Raw genomic sequence first — 9,295 nt, 5'->3', positions numbered from 1 at the left:
TTCCTCGAGGATGGATTAATGGATCCAAAACTTTAATGAAAGTCCTCGAGGATAAAAAAAAGATCATTCTTCCACCAGCGCTGTATAGCTAACCTCCAAAGAAAGGACTTCAACTCCACAACGTCGGCACTTAAGAGTAAGTACCGCTCGTTACAAAAGTAAGTAACGCCACTTACCTTACTGCTATAGTAAGTTTCTCGCACGTTATTTGCACACATCTACCCCTACTCGCATGCAAACTTGCACCCACCCTATCGCCAACGTATCAATATTAAGTGAATGGGCGCACACTTGAATCAATGCGCCAAAACATGAGTGATGGCGATTACACCGACAAGACACGAATGTTGGAAGCTGAACGTTTTCTGACGGTCTACAAAGTAAGCGAGGGACAAGCAAAAATACGTCCTTGCTACAAGCTACCACAATGTACAGCACATTTACATTCCAAGCCTTGTGCGCCGCAAGAAAAAGTCTATCGCAGCAAAGCACACCCGCGAGCGATTAGGTTGAAAATAAACAATCAAATAGTGGCCGCACCGAGAAACCGAGGAACGTTACTGAGCCAGAAACATGACAAGCCACAGCTTCAAAATGTTTGCCACATAAACAACGAGCACAGTGATCCTGATTTAATTCGTAATCGGAATGTTTGGACAGCTTGGAATACATTTGTAGCCCCACTGTTAGTACAAGCACCGCATACGCTGCTCGCGCAGTTTGGACAAGGCGTGATGAGCTCTGAAAGCACTTACGAAAAAGTGGCCCCCAGAACAGGTGCTGCCCCTTGCGGCGGCAGCGTGCGTAGAGTCACACTAAGTGGCCGCGCCTCGCGCTGCCATCGGATCACCTACCTTCTTCCCCCGTGATCGCAATGCACTAACAACTATGGAGTGACAATCGAAGTTAGAATGATAGCGATGCAATGACCACGATTTAATCAAGACCATGGTATCACAACGAATGCCTGTCGACGACTGTATGACGGCGGCGATGACAGGACAAAGGTATGAGGAGAATGGGATGATGACGAGTGTATGACGAATCCTGTACGACAACGTATGGCTTTTTGGGCTAGTTGGTTAGATACGTCAGATCGCTAGATGACACGGACAAGAACCTCATGTCGCCTCGCCTTGTCCGTGTATTACAGTGAATTGAGAGAAAATTGGCGTACACAAATGACACACGCAGTGCTGAAGTGTTCTGTTCGGGCAGATACTCACTTCTACATACCCATCGACCAAGGTTGACTAATATGCCAGACGCCAGCCAGCAGCAAGCTGTCTATTCTTGGACATACCTAATTGCCCATGATTTCTGCCGCACAAGACAGTTGTCAACACGTACCTATGGCCCAGGTTGACTTTACTTCCGTAAGGAGCCAGGAATATACAAACCTAATTTAAAAAGATGCATAGTTAAAGCTTTCTGAATTTAAAGAAATGTGTGGTATGGTATAACGTATAGATCATAGTGTAACCACGTGCTTTGGATGAAAGAAAAGTAGTCAGCAACTTTTCAGGATACCGTTCAAAGATAAGAGTCTTTCACGAGGCGCATCAAACGACGGCGAACGGCGCTACTAATTAATGAGACGTGCCGCAGTTTGCGAAGGAGAACTTTAGGCGAAGACGAACACTTAGGAGTGCCAAGCTCGCTGTATAGTGCCACGCCATTGCAGTTAAAAATTTGCGCAGGGAACAAAGAAGACGCAGCGGCAGGCTTCCCTCGTAACAGCTGCACGAGTGTTTTGAAATACCGCGACATCATCGCAGCCCGTCTCCGCATCGCTGCCTCGCATCTCTTCTGAAAAGCCGAGGAGAGGAGAATCGACGGTTGCATTGTAATGCTCCGTAATAAAGGTGGTAACGCAGCGCTCAAACGAGCCAGAATAGAAACAATGCGTACACAGGCAATTGTGTGCGAGAATGGTACGTAATAGCTAAAAGTTAAAACAATGCGTACATTTTTCACGCACATTTTTTTCTCAGTCAAAGAGAAACCGGCTTCCAATTAGTAGAGGTTCCGCCAAAAGGCTGAAAACTTGACGTAAGGCGAACGCGCAGACAGCAGCGGCAGAAAAAAAAGCGTACGCAAGTGCATGGCGGCAGCTGCGTCGATTTTTAGCAATGTAATGGCTGCGACAACCGGGCTTGATAGCAACCAAGTAGAAGCTAATGATAGGCACATCTAATCAGATGAAAGAAGGCGCTATAAATGAGCTCGGTTTGTTAGCTGACTACAAGAAGCCGTGGCCTGAAATGAAAAAGAAAAATGTAGAAGGCGTTGGGATACTTGAGTGAAGTCACGTGCTGCAGTGTTAGACAAGTCCGCACAGTTCGATAGGAAAACAGAACAACGTTCTTTGGCTGCTCTCGTATGAGTAGGCTTCTAACATGGCAAGCTGTTAATTGTGTTAGACCTTGTCGAAATAAATCTGTCCTCGCGAAGTGTGGTGATATTTGCTGCTCGGTCTCGACATGACATAGCGTGCTACCTTCCCATAGAATACCTTCCCGAATTCACTGGTACAGAAGGTCTGGGTAATTAAAAAAATATATGATTAGCTTGTGATTTATATTGACAATCATGAGGGACTATTGACCATAAGTAAACCCCGCATTGTAGAAGTCACAATTAATCCTAGTGGTCGCCATACACTGAAGCGCTCGAATTGTCGCATGGCGAATAGGTCCGCGAACAATACGACGGAGGCCGGCGTGAAGAATTGTATTTACTGTGCTAACTAGTCTTCACTAGTATTATAAGTAACTATTACTTTGATTATTTCGGTGCCTGATTTTCTTTAAGGAAAGTGGTAGTGTAGTAATGATGCTGCCCGAAACCAGGAATTCAGAGAATGTTTCATCGAAACCGCACACGTGCCCCTTTGAACATGCGGAGAATTTTCTACACAAAGAAATAAACTGCAAGTAGAAACCACCAACTGATCGCTCGGTAATGTTTACGTCACAGAAGTAACAGTGCAAGTCCGTGCTTTTATGTCTATGTCGAGTGATACGTTACCAGAGGGAATTAAGCAACAAATTATTGTTGTATCCCAGCTAAATGCTTCCAAACACAGAATTACCCAGAGAAGACCTGTCATTGATGTTCTTCGGCAATGTGATTTTTACAAACGTCGTATTTCGACGTGGAGACCTCAATTGCAATAAAAGTATGATTCAAGACTTGCTAGGTGTGCTGCAATGTTTGTTGGAGACAACGTTAAATATTTGCAAATACAGGCGAACCCCGATATAACGAATTGCTAGCTGTGTATAAAGAAGAGCAGTAAAGTCCCCTTGAACATTTCTGAATAAATTTCTTAGTCAATATACCAGATCACCTATGTATCGAACATTCTTGTGATCACCTTCAATTCAATACGTCCTGGTTCGACTGCTTGAAGCAATAGTTCAACAACTTTAAACTCTACTTTTAGTTTCTATGTTTATTTTTTATTGATTGGGCAGTGCAGGCGTCTTTCACACTTCAATATGTCGGCAACAATGGACTTTATTGAGCACACAATTATCCCGGAGGACCTGTTGTTTTATAAGTCAGTTATCAGGTGAAGAGAGCAACGCGATCTCTAATAAACACGATGTCTTCTTCTTTCTTCTTTCTGCGGTTTTACGTGCCAAAACCAGTTCTGATTATGAGGCACGCCATAGTGGAGGGCTCCGGATTAATTTTGACCACCTGGGGTTCTTTAACGTGCACTACAACGCAAGCACACGGGCGTTTTTGCATTTCCCCTCCATCGAAATGCGGCCGCCGTGGCCGGGATTCAATCCCGCGATCTCGTGCTCAGCAGCACAACGCCTCAGCTGAATGAGCCACCCCGGCGGGTAACACGATGTCGAAAATAACAATCGAATGAACAATGTCCGAAAATGCATCCGAGAGGATCACCAACCATTTTTATGAAACTATTTTGGCACCATGCACTCCGCACTGGCCTAGTTCCATTCTCTTGGCTGCCTTGCCTTCATTTTTTTGAAGCGAAAGCTTCCTTAGGCTACCTCGAGCAGCCGTCGGCAACTCAACAGTTTTCACCTTGAGAGCTAGAGGTCAAACCACAAGAGAGCAATAAGGCGCGTTTATAGTCCGACGTTATCGGCACGCGGGCGAGCGTCATCAGACACCGTGCGCGTCGGAGCGCATTGGCCGCGCGTCCGGTTACGTAGACGCCGGGCGCGTCGAACCATCGGTCCGACTATAGCCGCTGTTGCTCTCGCCAACGTGACATAACGTGTGCGTGCGTTCACGCTACGTCGGATTATATTTAGGCCTTTAGGGAACCCTGAAAGGAGACATGCATACATTGCCGCCGTTGCCCGAGTAGAGTTGGGCCCGGCTGCGAGTTGCAACCAAGTCGCACTAATTTACTCATCACCGCAGTGTCTTCGTAGACATAAAAAATGATGAATAAACACTGTATTCAAGGAAAACATGGCTGTATATCATTGCAAAACCACACCTCGGCCACAGCTCGACAACGGGCCTAGCCAGAGCAGTGAAGCTTTCGCTGTCAACCAGGGTTAACCAAAACTAAATCACACCAATTTTTTCTGTCTTGACCCGTCTTGCGCAATTCTGCTAAAACATATGCACTGATTACTCGAAAGATTCCTGCATAGTACCACTGGTCTACTTTTGTAATGTGTCAGCACCACCTAGGTTTCAAAGTTTTCTGGAGAGGGAGACATAAAAAAGAAAACGCAGAGAGAAGCCGTTCCTTAATCACCCAACATAACATACAGAATTGCGAGAAAGGAAGAGACCTGGCCGAAATCTTGGTAAAACAAACCACTTAGAATTGCTGATGTCTAAAGCAGAACATAATGACCACAGGGGCGCATTAACACGTGGTCCCTGGTGGCATTTATGCTCCAATTAACTGCTCTAGCTCGCAACGAGCACTTAGCAATTGTATCTGACTGCGCAAGTTCAATATCTGCTCTCCTGAGAAGACCGACAGCTGAGTAAGCGTTCCGTTTCTTAAGTGAAAACAAAAGTACGCATACATCTTGCCGACTGACAGTTTGTTGTTCTTGGTACTTGAATTGTTTTATTGCGATAGCAATTATATGGACACTCAAAAGCAGATTTCTGCCGTCGGCGTCGCCGTCGTCGTCGCCGTCGCCGTCGCCGTGAGGTTCCGTATGACGTCAATGAAGATGAAATCGTCGCCGCGTGCCGAACGCTGTCTGTGCGAGTGAAAGGGCGCGAGGGGCGCGCGCTTTCACGGGGAGTGAACGCACGGCGGAGAACAAACGCGCGTTCTGCACCGTGCTCGCTTAAGGGCTGCAAAAGTAGGCGTCTCTTTCCTCCTTTAGATCACCATATATGTAGAGCAAACGCGCCTTCTTCCGACGCGCGAGAGGCCGTAGGGGAGGGGGGGGGGGGGGAGGCGACGTTTAGCTGCGGCACCAAGTGCCTATTTATATCAGAGGCTCCGGCAACAGTCACCAACGCCACACGAATTTTGTGCGAACGCGGGCAAAACGCCGACGGCGTCGACAACAGTTCTGCGTGTTGCCGGTGCTGCTGCATGTCAAAGTTTATGCAGCTGATAAAGCTAATATCATTACTCCGTATAGCTCTACAAATTTTCTATCGCAATTGATGCTTCGCCTTTCAGGTGAAACTGCGACAACTTTTTCACGAGCATGAAGTTCTGAAAGAAGCCCACGAATCAGCGTTACTGGAAACACGAGACAGGAAAGAAAATGTCGCAGTTTCACCCGAAAGGCGAAGCGTCAATTGTGATAGCAAATTAGTAGAGAGCTACACGGAGAACCAGCAACGCGGAGAAGTGTTGTCGACGCCGGCGGCGTTTTGCCAGCGTTCGCACCGAACACGCGCGGCGTTGGTGACTGTTGCCGGTGCCTCTGGGGGGCGGTTCGGAGGCTTTCGACGAGATAAGAATGGGGCACTCGTCGAGCAGCGTCGGAAATCTACCCACCTTCTGGCCTCGCAACGTTTTTATATAAATACGCATTTGGTGCCGCAACGTCGTCTCCCCTCCCTCCCTCCCGTCCCCCCACGGCCTTTCGCGCGACGGAAGAACTCGAGTTTGCTCTCTATATATGGTGAATGTAAAGGAGGAAAGAGACGCTCAATTCTGCAGCCCTTCAGGGAGCACGGCGCAGAACGCGCGTTTGCTCTCCGACTTGCGCCGCTCCCCGTGAAAGCGCGCGTCCTCGCGCCCTTTCACTCGCACATACAGCTTCCGTAACGCGGCGACAGCGATGGCGACGCCGACGGCAGAAATCCGCTTTGGAGTGTCCATGTAATTGCTATCGCAATAAAAGGAAAGCAACGTAGTCAGATGTAGACGAGAAAAATCAATCGGTGACAACAAGCATTAAAGCGTATCTCTTGGCAAATACATCACGAAAGGTTTTAACGATGGGTATGGCGCGCTGATGCATAAGATAAATACGCGTATGACGAATTAGAAAGTAGCTATTAAATAGGAAGCAGAAAATATTTTATACATTCCTTGCCGAAGAACCTCCCAAAACTCGGCGCCATTTATTCAAAGAAGAAAAAAAGAAAACGTGGGACGCTGCACGACCATGGCCGCTGGATGAAGAAAAGGCACCCTTTTTTTTATCCAGTGGCCGTGGCACGACTATCCCATGACGAGGACAGGGATGACAAGATAAAAACAAAGCACAATTATCTGGGGTGCCTACAAAACAGCGCCATTTCGGCGCGCACTCAAGAAGCGGCCACCTGAAGGAGCTCGTTACGTAAGGATAACGAAAAAGGAATAAGCTGGTGATAGCACGTAGAGGAAAGCAGCGAGGACTCAAAAATTCTCGCTCATCTCTGATGCAGCAAGGAACACGAATCAGCCATACAAACAAGTGGGTACGGGACTACAAGAATGAAAAAAAAAAGAAAGAAAGAGGGAACGTCATTAGGGTTATCTGGGTTCTTTGTTGCGTCGCGCTTTCTCCGAGGATTTCCAAAGAAGGCGCTGGTCTTTGCACTCGATGTTAGTATTTCCTAGGGTTTGTATACCATTGTAGTCTCCTTCAGCATCTTGGCTCTCGTGCTGGTTGTTATTTTTTTTTTTTAGTCCTTTAACGTTCCGTCTGCTGTTTCTTGTTTTTTTTTTTTTTTTTCATGTTCAACGCGCCCGGCCTCGAAAAAGATTTCGTTCTCGCGGCTCTTCTTTCACACGTCTGCAATGCTTTCTTTTCGTATCTTCGGATTTTCCCTTGAACACAAGGAGATCTACAAGTAATCAAGGAGGTACAGCTGGAGAATATGGTCTCTGGCTGACGCAGTTGTAGAAGGGAGACAACGATGGCGGCTACAGGGGAGGCAGACAAGGGAAAACGACGGAGTGGTTCAAGTCAAAAGGGCGGTGAAATAAAAACAACTAAATATAACAAAGTAGCCTGCACTTGAACACACAACGGTGAACAGAAGGATGGTGCAGCTTGGTCGCTGTGCCGCCTTTCCTGCATACTCCTCTTGCCCCAGAGCGCTGGCGTATTCAAATGGCCACCGAATAAATTTTCCGCCGTGACACTCTGAGTAGGAGCCCGTGAACGGAGGTCATAATGTAGAAGTGTTGCATTTTTATTTCGGCTCAATATTTTAAGGCAGTAGTCGTTATTTCGCCACGAAACAACCCTCATAATTTTCAGTGCTCTAGCGCATAAACCACGGAAGGAACTTCTAGAAATATAAGTGTTTTTCTGCCTATTGCGTAAGAGTTGAACGAGATGTCTTTCCGGCCAGCGGTCATTATTAGGAAGAAGACCAAAACAAGGACATTATCGTACGCGTGAGCAATGATTGATATGTTCCTACATTCTCGTGTAAGGCACGGAACATTACAACCACCGTGATAAAAGGTCACGTGCAGCTCTTTCCAAAACAAAAAATACAACGTGAAAAACATTATGTGATGGGAACCTGCTATTTTCTTTGGGTCCAGGATTCTTTTAATAATGACACGGCAGACGGGAGCCTTTTACATGCCGCACAGACTATACACATACACGTTAACATGGTAGAGAGTGATTTACATGCACGCGGACAAGAATAGGAGTTCTGAAGACGTCTGTCCGTCTATAGAGTGATGTGCCTAGCACTCATGCAGCACGACTCGCCGGTGTGCGTCGTCGTTGTGGTGTCCGTGACGGTTATCGTTGCGATAGGTGTGTTGTGTTCATCAACACAGAATAGGTATGTTGATCGTTGCGTCGCTTCTAGTCCGACACTTCAGCTGAGCTGGTATATGTTGGTTGTGACGGTCACTCCTACACCGTTACCACCACGCCGCACCTTGTCGCGTCGTGGAAGCATGCAGGGGAGACAGCAGGCCGTCATAGCAACAGCCCATAGCTCTAACTGGCCTGCGGTTAACCAGCCACTCCTGGAACGCCTCATTTGCTAGCACATCGGGCTCGGTCAGCAGACAGGTAGCTCACGCAGCCCGGTTCCTAGCACAAAGCACTGCACCAGGCCGCTACGACGGTAGGCCTCTGGTGCGCAGGAGAGCACAGCCACGAGCGGGATCTCAGCCCAGATCCGCACGGTAGCAAGACACCCGGTCGCCCGTACCCAAGCCCGGTCAACGGTCAGCGAGCTGCCGTTCGAGACTTCCGCACGCTCTCAGGCTCTGCGCGCTTCGTGCACCGCTTCCTTGTTCGTGGCACGTGGTATTCTTCTTCCGTTATCACCATCACTAATTCTCATCTTCTTGTTGCCACACAATCACCATCACTCCAAGCTAGTTTCTCACGCACTTTGTCTGGTCAGGGCCACACGCCACTATCCTCATCATCACAGATTCCTTGTTTATTGCATTAGTAGGCGGTGCCTTATTCGCGCATTGTCACGATCATATGAATAAAATAGAGGAAACTCCCACAGATAAAAAAGGCAAGTTCATTTTCCGCCACTAACGTTGAAGATACGAGGCATGCCTGTGACAAATATAAACGCCTCGAACGCAGAAAAAAAAATTGAGTTTCCTACTCTGGTTCTTCCATAAATGTTCGCTCAATAATGTGGTGACTGACTCAATAAATGAGGAGTAAAGTAAAATTATTTTTGAAATTTATTACGAATCAATACCATTTCAAAACATATAAAAGACTCTTTTATTTTCAAAGTCAGAGCCAGAGAAAGTAATCAAAGCCAGAGAAAGTATTAAAACCGAAGACGAGTTGCCAGCTGTCTTGATGTTCCCGGGTTCGCTCGTGGTGACTTCATAAAATTTTAAGGTTCCTCTACATTCCATATCATTCTCAGG

The sequence above is a fragment of the Dermacentor silvarum genome, chromosome 5 (genome assembly GCF_013339745.2).
Source record: "Dermacentor silvarum isolate Dsil-2018 chromosome 5, BIME_Dsil_1.4, whole genome shotgun sequence".
In the NCBI taxonomy this organism is placed as follows: Eukaryota; Metazoa; Arthropoda; class Arachnida; order Ixodida; family Ixodidae; genus Dermacentor; species Dermacentor silvarum.
Note: the sequence above shows the minus strand (reverse complement) of the source record.